At 47.1% G+C, this 13,379-nt stretch overlaps 1 protein-coding gene across 4 annotated transcripts in view; it reads left to right on the forward strand.

Annotated features, from left to right (window-relative positions):
- Positions 1 to 13,379, forward strand: part of LOC116946909 (thrombospondin type-1 domain-containing protein 7A-like) — a 444,047-nt gene that overhangs the window by 37,175 nt on the left and 393,493 nt on the right. Inside the window, exon 1 of one of the 4 annotated variants that reach the window (XM_076070195.1) lies at positions 52 to 9,201. The exons of the other annotated variants lie outside the window; for them this stretch is intronic. The gene's annotated coding sequence lies outside the window, so the exon portion shown is untranslated. Of the gene's footprint in view, positions 1 to 51; positions 9,202 to 13,379 lie in introns of those variants that run through there. 4 annotated transcript variants of the gene reach the window in all.

Raw genomic sequence — 13,379 nt, forward strand, 5'->3', positions numbered from 1 at the left:
CAACCCCCCAAACCCCTCCCCTCCCCCCGTGCCTATTTAAAGCCATCACAGCAGATAGTTCTTTCTCATGACGGACGCTTCTGATGACGGACGCTTGTGTTGCGACCGAAACGTCGTGTTCTTTTTATTCTCTTTTCTACTTACGTGACTTTACCGAAAAAAACAGAGAGTATCAGCTAGTATATTCATAGGTGAACCACGGTTTAACACGTAGGCTTTCGCGACCAATATTATTCATAATAAAGGTTTTTGAGTTAGATCGCGTAAGTATAAATGTGTTGTAAGCCTCCACCACCCGACACAGCCAGTAAGGTTTGTCACGTAAACAACGTGCCAGTTAGTTACTACTTCAGTCCACCGGTGTGTTGGAGAGTAAATCCACAACATTTACAATTTGAATACGACGTTTCACTGGTAATTACATCCAGCATAATCAGGCGATTTGCCAGAATATTCTGGAAAAATTGTAAATGTTGTGGATTTACTCTCCAACTCACCAGTGGGCTGAAGTAGTAACTAATTGGCACGTTGTTTACGTGACAAACCTTACTGGCTGTGTCGGATGGTAGAGGGTTATGACACATTTATACTTACGCGATCTAACCCAAAAAAATATTGAGGTAAACCACAGTTACCTTCCCACAAAGCAGTATAAGCTTTATCTCACAGCCTTCATATTGTGAGACGATTTGGCTGCCTGCCACAGCACCATCTAGATTATAGATGTTATACCGTCCCTATAAAACGGATATAACAAACCCAAAAACTAGCAGCGGCTATCTTTTGTGAATGTTGTGTGACTCAATCACTGTATTCAGACGGAGGGGGTCAATGGCGTTACAGCAACTTTTAAGATTTTGCTGTTCCATAGGGCCCATAATAAATGTCGTATAACGTGTCACAATGGGGTACGAAATGATAAAGCGAAGCTTTTTTTAAAAGCGTGAATTCCATTTGTTTGTCTCGCACGGAGAGGCGGCGGGGCGTGCTCACGGAAGTTGACCATTAATTTGAATCACCACCACAACGGTTTTTGGGTGACGCAATCAACGGCAACTTTATATTAACTTCATGAGGAGGGGGTCATTATGCACCTGTTCGATTTGCGGTGCCAGGCTACTATATGCCGAGTTTGGGATGTTGACGCCCCTGGGAGCGTGTGGGGTGCTGTTTGGGGGGCTCCGGCCTCCCCCCCCCCAATATAAAATGTCGGCTCACCATGTAGCTAAGGTTTTCCGCGGGGGTTTTAAAAGGTAACCGTGCCAAGTTTGGAGGCGATAGCTTTAACATTGTTGATTTGTATTCGGAACAGACAGACATTTTTGTTATATATATAAAATAAATTATATAATAATACATATATCCTCCGAGGCTAGACATGGAGATGACTAAATATATAACTATATAGAGTATTTATTTCTGTTCATAGCAATACGCTGATGACAGTGGCAACTAATTGTTTGAAAAAAAAATTCTGTACAGTACGGTAACCTATTTTAGTGAGACATAAGTTTAGCCTCAGCAAAAATGCACACCAACCTGCTGGACTATTTCACGTATTCACGCCATGATTAGGGAAATGCTTGTGCTGCCGGCTGTGGCTCGCGTGAGTGTGATGAAGGGCACCTACAAAAATACACTTGTGCACCCACACGTATGCATTCTCATGAGATACACAAACACACGCGTTCGGCTGTGCAAAAGTCACAAATGCAGGTTGCCCCATATTACACGGGGCATTCGTGTGCTTCTTTTACGGGAGACCAGTCGTCTCCATCCCCTCGCCCAGGCTTCTCAATGCCACACAGCCTTTCTCATCACTCCACCTCGCACACAACAGCAAAACCAGCACTACAAATGAATTAGAATGTCAAAAAAATGTGATACTGCGATGGCAGTGGTACACAAGCATAGATATAGGCAACGTATTGGGCAATAGCCCTTCTAAATAGTGGACAATTATATAACTTTCCTCTTTAGGGCAGTGCTATTAACGAATTTTGTGGGTTTTTGTGAAATGTGTAAATTTCCCGTAAACTATGCACACGCACATGAGTCGGCAGACAAGTTCATTGGCTGGCAGACAAGTTGATTGGCTGGATAATTCGAGTTAAGATTTTGACATTATTTTCAAAGCAATGCTGTGCGAGGCAAAGGTGCATAACACCCTAACACCGTTGAGTGTTATTCATGACTGCGCAACGTCCCTTTGGTGACTACAGGCGATGTGTTTTTTTTTCTGAGCGCTGAGCCAAGAGGCACTCGGGAAATCGTCTCGGGCTTTTTTCACCTATTAATCAGGCGCTGGATGGGGTGGGGGGACACGCAGCGGATGGAATTACACTATGCCATGGGACAAGATGTTTTAAGTAGAGCTTTTCATTTCGAATAAAGCTGTGCCACAGGCAGCTGTGCGGGTTATGTCCCACTGCATTCCGCTCTCCTTATGATTGGTTTATGGTATTTGGTCACACAGGTGCGCGTGCATGTACCGTTGCATCTTAAATACATAGCGTTCACGCAAGTGTCAATCATCAATTATTCAGTGAATAGACAGTCATTGAAATTATGGCAACATATTATGTTATATACAGAGGTTTTTGTCACTGGAAAGCTCGAGTTATCATCCACAGCATAATAGAAGTATAGTGTTCTCGGTGTGTGTGTAGCACACAGAGATGAGGTAGTTGCAGAAGGCCCCTTCTTTTATTCCATTACACCGTCCCAGCGGTTCGCACTCACAGGATCGCCTCCTCTCTCGACCACGTTGCCGTACAGACCGGCCTAGACACAACCCTGACCGCGTTGCACCGACGGCGTCGACCGAGACAGCTAACTACTGTCTGGCCGCGCAATTATCGGGCGAAGACAGCGATGATGAGACGAGTCCACTCCCAGAACCGGCAGCCCAGAGCATTTGCTCTCCACTGCTTTTATTCTACTCGGTGCGGCCTGGCCGTGCCTTCTTTCTTAAACCCACTAGCGGGTTTCAGGGGCCTCCCGATGAGTTCTTCCGTAACCCTTTCCCCAGTTCCTCCACCCTGTCGGCACACCCGCGTATATGCTTGACGGCGTGTGCGCTGTCCACCGCAGTTGCACTGCTGGACAGTAGCCGGCGCTGTGTCATATCAGAAGTATTCGAAATCTCACCGGAAATGTTGGCAAATATCTGGGACTGAAATCTCGATACTTGCAGATGCCATGGCAGGTGTAGAGAGACAAGGTTCATATAATCTTAAATCTGGAAGCTGTATGTGTGTTATTTTAGCGACCTAGCATAAACTGCAGCAAAATTATTATTAATTAATAATAGATTATACTTGTGTGATATCGCAGTAGATTGCTGACAGTTTGAATTAATATTAATATAGTTTGTGAGTGTGTGCGGTTGCTATTGTACACTTGTACAATTGTACACGTGCACAAAGTGCACGTCATCCTAAAGATGCTCATGTGCACCTTGAGATACAGGCTTGCAATATATTAGTTTTTGGTCGCTTGTATAAAATTGTGTATGTGTGTTGTGAGCATGTGTGGATAACGATGTGCCTCCTTCAACAATGAATGGTGGTGCAGTGATGAGTGTACTCCCATACAAACCTAGCGAGAGTAGTTCGATTCCCCAACCATGGCTAAAATCAGCGGAGAGAGTGATATTTGGGTCTCCCTTAGGTATCAGCGTTATGTGAGTACCTAGTGTGGTGTTTAAACATCAGTGCTCGGAAGAAAAAGGTGGCCTAATACAGTATAGTGCTAGTCACACCTCCCACTCATGCGCCGTGCCGGCCTTAATAGGTGCTCGCTGACAACACTTGCCCCAACAATATTGTCATTGCTACACGGAGATCTTTGTCTTTGTTCCTGCATGTAAGCATCACTCAGGCGGTGAATATGGTCATATGCAGTAACAGCAGCTGATCGTTGCTTGGCCAACTGTGCCAAGTCCCTTTGCGGTTAATTTGTCAATCCAGTGTGGTTTTGTTTGGCTGTCTTGGTGCTTATTTTTGCATTAAGAATGTTATTTACATCCCAGGTAATTTTATACATTAACATTCTTAACTCATTTTTAAATCGTTGCACTCGTAGCCATTTGCTCGTATACAATACATATAATTAGGGTGCTTTGTTAATGAAGTATGCAAGCTTACCTTTGTTGTTTTTTTTTGCTCAATATAATTTCCATATTAATAGACAAGTAAATTTTGATTGTTAGCCACTTTAATTGGCCACAACTGGAAAATGGACTGATTATAAGGTCACGTGTGTGATGCATCTAAAATAAATTATACGGTTGTCAAATTCCACTGTAGATGCTCCATCAGGTGGCCAGCATGCAATTTTAGTTGAAAGTCACAATTGCCGTCAAGCAAGTCGATGAAATTTGAGATGAACAAACATGCACTGTCAAATTGAAGGATTGTGTTGAGTCATTTACAATTGTCATGAATAAGCCGAAACCTTCCAAGGCAGCCCATCGTTCATCTTGTCAAAGAGCAGCTATTTTTTTAGCTTGGATATGAACTCAGTTTACCCAGATCGAGTGTACACAACTTCAATATACAGAGTTTAGGCCACTCAGCCACCAAGCAACCCAGTCTCTCTTGGCAGTTATTGGAAGGTATCCCAGCTGTGTCATAAATGATAGAGAGAGGGGGAAAGGGGAGGCAAGATAAGTGCAGGAAGAGTGGCAGTGGAGTTGAGACAAAATGAAAAAAAAGTACAGGAACATTTGGGAAGAGGAGAGGAGGGTTTAGGTTATGGATAGAGTTATCTGGTGACATGGGCAGTTTGCAGGGAGTGTTTGGAAAATGGCATTCGTGGGCTGTAAACGATGTGAGAGATGGGAGACGTTTCCCTTTTGGAAGTTTGAACCATCCATTATTCCATAACCCATGGTTTTGTTTGGCGTTGATTGCCACATTGGTAGCAAATAGGCAACACATATGCTCACCTTATTTGGACTTTAGACAAATTTACAGGTAGAAAATGTTGAGAGCAGGGGATTAAAGTACACAATTTTACATAAAAAACCCAGAAACATCAATGCATCTGTCTTGGCCTCACTGTGCGCTACGTTGTGCATTCAATAAACCTTCAGAGCCAGGGTGAACATCTGATTCCAACGTATTTAATGAATGAGCATGAATGAACATCAATGAACTTCGATGAGTATCAATGAGTTTCAACGAGTTTCAGTGACTTTCAACGAGTTTTTATGACTTTCAACGAGGTAAAAAGAATATGCTTCTTAAAGTCCTGCAATGAACAGATGCTCCTGTCTTCACTGATATGCTATTTGTGTCTTCATATTGTATTCTGTGTAATGGCTTACACACCCTACTGGCCTTGTGGCTTAAATACCTTTAACCCAGAATTTCCTAGTCACGTGACCAAACTCAGCACCCTCATATCAGGAAGTTCCTGTATAAACACCCCCCCCCCCCGCCATATCTCCCGTGGAACAGAACAGTATCTTATATAATATTGTAATGTTACAGTAAATTAAATATAGGGCTTCAAAAATAACTCTTATTTTTAAAGTTGCAACCATCCCTTTATGTGTGTTAAATTCCTAGCCTGATATTAGACCATTGCAGCCTTTTTTAAGTATCTCTATCTGAAACAGTTTTGACCATCGCTCAAGTGACACAAAATATAATTTTGCTATATACTGTAAGCCCCTAAGGAATCAGGTTTGCATTTTGGCATGATGAAAACAATGTAATAAAAATGTGTCTTGAACAGCGGGGCACTTTGTCATGCATTTTTCATGTTCACAAGCCCTGGGTTTGTTTGTACTTGCTGCTCTCAATATATATTTTTGTTTTTGGAAATTGTTTCATGGAACCAGACATGTACAGTGTAGGATGAGGATATGAGACTGGGTTTTTTGCTTTCTGCCATGAGTCCAACACTCACCCATCCACTGCCTCCCCCCAACCCCCACCACTGTTATTTTGTTGCCCAGCAGCGCATTTGGACAATACACCATGATCCTGATTCATCAATGTGTAGTGACTAACTCGGATATGATAAGACTTGGAGGCACTTCTTTATTGACGAGCACCATTGGGATTGACACACTTAATATTTAGCTCGTCTATTATCAGCCACACTACACAGCCAGGACAGTTGGTTGGCTGTCTGACTAGCAGCACCCCGAGATTATAGAGACGGAAACGACAACGAGAAAAATGGTGAAGATGATGAGAAGAATGGTGAAGACAACGAGAAGAATTGCGACAATGGACTTCAGCAGCACGACGGGGATCCAATTCCACCAACAGCCCCGAGGTCCCCCATAGGGGCCCTTTTTATATTGTCAGTGTGGCCTCGCTCCGCCCCAGCCACGACCCTTTCTGGAACCTACTAGGAGTTCCTGGTGGGCCCCTTCTGTGACCTTTTCCCTATATCCCCCTCTCGTGTATATCCTGGCCTGCTGACGTCAGGACTACCGTACGCCGCAGATCCCCTTTTCTGCCAGCAGCCATTGCTATGCCATCGCCCCCCCCCCCCCATGAATAAAAAGCAGCTGTCTCAGCTGACAACAATCACATATAGAGAGGGGGGGCTCACAAGAATGTGTTAATGCAATTTACCTAACATGGAGGGTTAATGAACTTCAGAAGAGAAAACAACTTTTAACTATGAACCCGAACCGCAAGGAAGAGAACAATTTCCGATGTCTGCCACCGTGCTGCAGCCCCCGAGCATCGGGAAGGACTCCAGATCAACCAGTAGTCACTGTCTGGCTCGCGTCTGCGGCCACCCCCAGACGGCTTTGGAACTCAATTGAACGACAGAAAGGGAGTGGTTCATTGGAATGAAGCACTCTGTGAGCGGGTGCTCGCCGCCAGACCCCCATCTGGAATGGGAATTGGCGTGCTGGGAACTCCCGGGACACTACACAAACGGCCTAATGGGAGCGGCCCCTCCCGGGGAGAAGAAGATGGCAACCAGTCCCTCATACCCGGTCTGTCCTTCGGAGGGGCTGCCGGTGGGTCTGCGGGCGTCAGTCGCTGGGATCATGCGGGCAATAAAAAAGAATCATCCTCAAGCGCAACTTCCGGGCTCACCTGCCCCAGCTCGTCGGACACGTCAGACACCCGGCACTCAGGAGGTGGAGATGAATGTCAACATAGGGTGGAATATAGGGTTCCAACCATGGCGGGTGCACAAATCAGCGATGGTGACCGACCTGTATATGCACTCACTGCGGCCTCTTGACCTCAATCACCTCAAAAGGGCCCTGCCATGGCTGGTGCAATTTAGGGGACGCACCCAGGGGCACCTGGGGACAATGCAGCCATGTCTTGCCCCCTGCGGGACCTGCCTTGGCAGCGGCTTGTGGCGTGCGCAGTCAGTACACCCTCTCACCATGTGGTACACGTCGTCCATCATCCCGGGCCAAAAGATGTCACGTTTCAGTGTCACCAAGGTTTTACGAACTCTGAGGTGCATTCATTTCTCGTGGACAGCCCATGTGAGTTTACCTCGCAGAGCAGTCAGCACCACCATGCAATAACGTTGCAGCTCCTCATCCCACCTTATCAAAAGTCCTTCATGCCGCCTATAAGAGACATTCCTGCTGGCACATTTTTACTGCCTCTTGCCCCAACGCGACGCCGCAACTTTAACAAGGTGTCCTCCGCCTGGAGGCATCCCAATTCAGCATGCGTGAGACCCATTGTGCTGTCACTATGAGGAGTTGTCATGGGTGGTGGTACATCAACGGTTGCCACTACAGCGTACGGCAATCCCGCAGTCAATGGTGTACATCGGCCGGCACCCATTAAACACACACACTGGTCCCTCGGTGGTAACCGGCACAGTGTATCTGCGTTGCAGTGCCGTACACCCTTCCTGTAGGTGACCGTGAAGGAGTAGTCTTGCAAAATTTCCAACCAGCGGGATAGTTGGCCGGAAGGCTGGTCACCCACCAACGTGGGGGTTGGCCATGTGCGCACGCATGCAGTTTTGTTGGAATCCGTGGCTATCCTGGACTCGCTAACAATGTGGCCCAAATACCGCATCGATGTTTGCAAAAGATGGCACTTTTGCGGTTTGAATTTGAGATTGGCTACCCACACCTTGATAAACACTGATCACAATTGCTGCAGATGATCCTGAAATGTGTGCCGGAATACAATAACGTTGTCCAAGTAAATGAGGCACAAGTCCCATTGAAGACCTGCCAAGACCAATTCCATAAACCGGTAAAACGTGGCTGGAGCAGAGTCCCATCGAGAGGCAGTTAAATTGTAACAATCCTTATGGTGTTCGGAACGTGGTTTTAGGCCTGGATCCTTCGTCTAAGGGCAGCTGCCAAAACCCCGACAAGTCGAGGGTCGAGAAAAACTGCGCACCCATCAAGGCGTCCAAGGAGTCATCCATCCGGGGGAGTGGATACGCGTCCGCCACAGAAATTGTATTCAATTTACGGAAGTCGACGCAAAAGCGCAGACTCCCATCCCATTTTTTTTACCAACACAATGGGAGCCCCACATGGACTGGTAGAAGGGGAGATTATGTCCGCGGCCAACATTTTGTTAACTGCCTGGAAAACATGGTCCTTCTCTTTGGGACTGAGCCTATACAAATTCTGCCTCATTGGAGCAGCGTTACCCCTGCCGATGCAATGGTGCAATAGTGAAGTGCAGCCAATATCAAAATAAAAATATCTTCGAATTCTCGGAGCAAGGCATGCAGCTCACCCCGCTGTTCCCTGGACAATTTATAATTTTCCCCACACAACATGCCAATCCAAGCCCTGTCCGACTCGCCTCCCCTCTCCACCGTGGCAACGACCTCTGCAGCCTCAGCGCAGGCCTCCTCACAGCGCGCGGCCATTGCGTGGGCTAAAACTGTACCAGCTTGGACCACTGCAGCCCCCAGCCGTTTCCCGCGCTGGCATGGCAGCAGAAGGTGAGCTGTCCGCCTGCTGCCCTTGTGCTGCAGCATCTCCGGCAGGTGCCGTGGACCCGAGCTGGATGACCAGCTGCGCTGCGAAGGAAAGCAGGTGTGCCAGGCGCCCGGTGAGGTCACGCCACCCCTTGCCGGCTGGCGTCTGCAAGGAGCCGACGTCCTTCTTCCGCTGCTCCGCTGGTATCGCCGCCTCGGAACACATCACCGGGGTCCCGGATTCCGGGGCTGTTGACGGGATCACGTCCCCATCATCCTCGTCTCCAGAGGATACTAACGGTGGGTTCTTTCTCTTTGCTGCTTTTGACGTGGCTAATTTTTTTTTACCACTTCTGACACCAAATGTAGTGACTAACTCGGAGACAATAAGACTTAGAGGCACTTCTTTATTAGCGAGCACCATCAGGATTAACACACTTAATATTTAGTCTGTCTGTTATTGGCGATGCTACTCAGCCAGGACAGTTGTTAGGCTGTCTGACTAGTGGTGCCCCGAGATGGTAGAGATGGAAACGACGACGAGAAGAATGGTGAAGATGACGAGAAGAATGGCGATGATGGACTTCAGCAGCATGACGGGGATCCCACTCCAACAACAGCCCCGAGGTCCCCCACAGGGGTCCCTCTTATACAGTCAGCGTGGCCTCGCTACACCCTGGCCACGCCCCCTTTCTAGATCCTGTTAGCGGGTTCCTGGTGGACCCCTTGTGACCTTTACCCTAGATCTCCCTCTCGCGTATACCCTGGCCTGCTGACATCAGGACTGCCATACGCCACAGATCCCCTTTTCCTTCCAGCAGCCAGTGCTATGCCACTACAAATATTTCGATAGCAAAAATAATTATATCAGCCCACTTTGCGCAATAGATAGGAGCCTTTTGTATAACATGTTATGGGTTGCATGTGCAGTGCATGCCGCATATTTGTCCACAAATTGTCGGAAGGAGATTGAGATTCCAATAATAGGCGGGATGGGGTTGGTGTAATTGAAAGAAGGCAAGCTGGCACATTGACTTGCCAGAAACATCAAGTCCTCTGCTGCTGAAACAAACCAACAATGCGCTAAACAACATTTGCGATATTATAAATAGCCAGTATTTGTTTTGGTAAAAGTTAATCTGAAAGGCTGTACATATACATTGTTTAATATGCATTCCAATAGTTAATTTCTGTCTTTCATGCTAAGTTGGACAAGTATTAATATTTATATATATTACTTTTATTGAAAAGTAACCGGCCCATTTAAACGACGTTTTTTGGAAAAATGCAACAGATCCCAATATCTAGAGGGGCATTTGTTGTGAATCTTGTATTCTACATCCTCAGTAACCGTATAAACAAAGGGGATATTTATCTTTGTAAAATAATTAATTGTAGCTTCTAGTTTGCAGAAAGGTATTCCTCGAGGAGCCTGGGTTTATTTTTTGAGATGCAACCATGTACACTTTTTTCATCTCATCCTAGAAAAAGTTGGCTGAGCCAACACAATAAGTGGGCCATGCATTATTATAAAACAAATCTACTTTTACTGGTAGGAACCTCCTGGTTACACCAGCCCACAGGGGATTATTGTGTCCCTCCGTCGTGCATCCAAAAATGGGAGGGGTGGGGCTGGGTGGAGAGGGGAGGGTGGGGAGGGGCCGGGTGGGGAGGGAGGGGCTGGGTGGGGAGGGGAGGGTGGGGAGGGGCTGGGTGGGGAGGGTGGGGCTAAGTGTGGAGGGGAGGGTGGTGAGAGGCTGGGTGAGGAGGGTGGGATGAGGAGGGTGGGGAGGGGCTGGGTGGGGAGGGTGGGGCTGGGTGGGGGGTGGTAGGGGTGGGGCTGGGTGGGGAGGGGCTGGTCACCCCGTGGTGCCCTTATAAAACTCAACGTTTAACCTACTCACGCTGGCTTGTGCCCGCCCTCACAGTCGGGCATATTTGCGGAATACACCACGCCTCCGTTGACCCTGGCCATTGACCGAGCAACCCAACGTTCCTACCAGCTCCCTCCGTAGGAATGTGTTCCACTAGCTCTGTTGCTTGTCAGTAATTCTTACTGAAGGCAAGTTTAATTATTATAATGCTTCACATGCACTTTTTATGTTCATACTGTTAAGTCAATATACAAAAAGCGACTCAAATGCATTTCCCATGCAAAGAAGCATGGCTCCGTCCAACTTGCTTCTCATTGGCTCCTGTCCATTCATTGGCCGCAACCATTCTGTATCCTCAATCATCGGTTGCTTGCCCCCTGGCTGGAGTACAGTGCCCACGCGAGACGCCACACCAGTCGACGCTACCCTGAGTGCGCCACTATGCTGAAGCACAGTCCAAGACCCGAGAAGTTTTTACGTTAGCTTCAACAGTGGCGTGCATCCATGTCCACTGTGGTCTACCCTGTCGGCTCCAGTCCCGCTTAAGGCCGTTGATGACGGTGTGGAGGGCTCTGGTGTGATCCGAAGAGACGAAGTCTCCTGCCCATTGCGGTCACTGCCGGAGATGCTCTTCGATATTGGACCTCGGTGTTTGTGATGTGCTCACACTCAAGTGGATGTGGAGTATCCACCGCAGATGCCACAGGTCAAATGCATCACGTTTCCTTCGCAGCGACGCTGTCTCTGAGCTGTACAGCAGTACGGGGGGGATGTACGCTTTGTCGAGGCAAATCTTTGTTGGCGTTGTAACGCTGGAGTGCCAGATGTATCCGTTTTGCTGTTTCATGTACACGTGCACAATTCAGATTTGTCTTTTAATTTCTGCCTCACTGCTTCCAGTATGTGGCGGGTTGCAGCCGAGAATGATTTCACCAATTCAACATTGTTGCCCACTATTTGCACTTTGTTCAGGTTGTGCGGCTGCTCTTCTGTGGGTCTTTAATTTGGTTTTTTGCCCAGTTGATTTCCAGGCCAAATGAGAGAGCGTCATTTTGCCCAATCTCCAGTGCAAAAATTAGCACGTCAAGCATCTCGGTCAGCAGGGTGACATCATCCGCGAAGTCCAAGTTAGTGAACACTTCGTTGCCTAGGGTTGCTCCCAGCGATACCTTGGTGGACTGTGCGCTGCAGGAGTCAGTCAATTGGGGCGAGGAACAGCTTAAGAGCAATTTTGCAGACGTTGCCCTCACGCTGCTCTTGATGGTTGAACCAGTCAGAGGAAATGCAGCTAATTGTACCTATGTTAGAGTTCCTTAACTGTAGCATAATACTGGATCAACACAACACCTTGACAGTGCTTTCGCGTGGGGCTTATGGCCGGAAAATGTGTCGACATAAGCTCAGCAACTTTTGAAGGCTACAGAGCATGCACGAGTCTCGCACAAGCAGCACACACGGACCGATATTTTCCAGTCTTAATTTGACGATGAACTGTTTTGTTTACACAGCAGTATGCAGTATAATATGCACGCCATATGGTACATGCAATATAAACAGCACACAACCTATACGTTGCATATGCTACACTGACATGAATAAGAGAATGAATGTACATAGTACCTACTATAATCACCCAGAAATGTCTGTCCGTCCCGCACGTGACGTCACTCCACATGAGGCCCACCCCCTCATTAGTATTCATGAGTGGGTGATTTTTACAGTAACGCAGAGGAAGGTCGAGTTGAATTAAATAATTTATTACGCAAAGTTGCTTCAAATATGACGTTTCATTACAGAAAGTGACTGTAAAAAATAAATCGCTGCAGCACAGTGCTACATCCGTGTGTGACATCACTGCAAAAGAGCTCGCCCCCCCCCCCCCCCATTAATTAATATTCATGCCCAAGTGGAAATTTACACTAACGCACAAAAAGGTCGCGCACTCCACATGCCACACCCCTCCCCTCATTAATAATCATGAGCGGGTGACATCACTCCACATGCAGCACCCCTCCACAATAACCATGAGTGGATGACGTCACTCCACATGCCGCACCCCTCTCCAATAACCATTAGCGGGTGACGTCACTCCACATGGGGCACCCCCCCCCCCCCTTCATTAATACTCATGAGCTGAACTATTTTTCTATTGAATATTTCAGATTTACTGCAATATACACCCGTCCTTGGACGGGCAAAAAAGCTAGAATACAATATATAGCGGTACAGCATTATGGCTGTATAATGATATACAGTACTAACTACTATGCATGCATTATATATACCCTGTTTATTTGTGTGTGTTTTTACACAAATAAACGGTATAATATAGTTGTTCTACGCCTTCTATATATAGGCATATATAGATGCATTCTTTTGCACCATAAATCATGCAAAATCTTGATCGTGAGATTGGCGCCGGCACCGTTATTTAATGCTGATGTCGGGACGGCACTTGCAATGCGAGCGCTGCAGTCGACGACATCGGATGTGTCGACTCGGATAATTTTCTTCGCCTCTCCGTTGAGGAAAAGGAGGAAGGAACTGAAGTCGACACATTTCGTAAACGAAAGCCCTTTTTTGTACACGGTGGTTACGCAACAA

The sequence above is a fragment of the Petromyzon marinus genome, chromosome 2 (assembly GCF_048934315.1).
Source record: "Petromyzon marinus isolate PM22_M1 ecotype Great Lakes invasive population chromosome 2, UKy_Petmar_22M1.pri1.0, whole genome shotgun sequence".
NCBI classification, from domain to species: domain Eukaryota; kingdom Metazoa; phylum Chordata; class Hyperoartia; order Petromyzontiformes; family Petromyzontidae; genus Petromyzon; species Petromyzon marinus.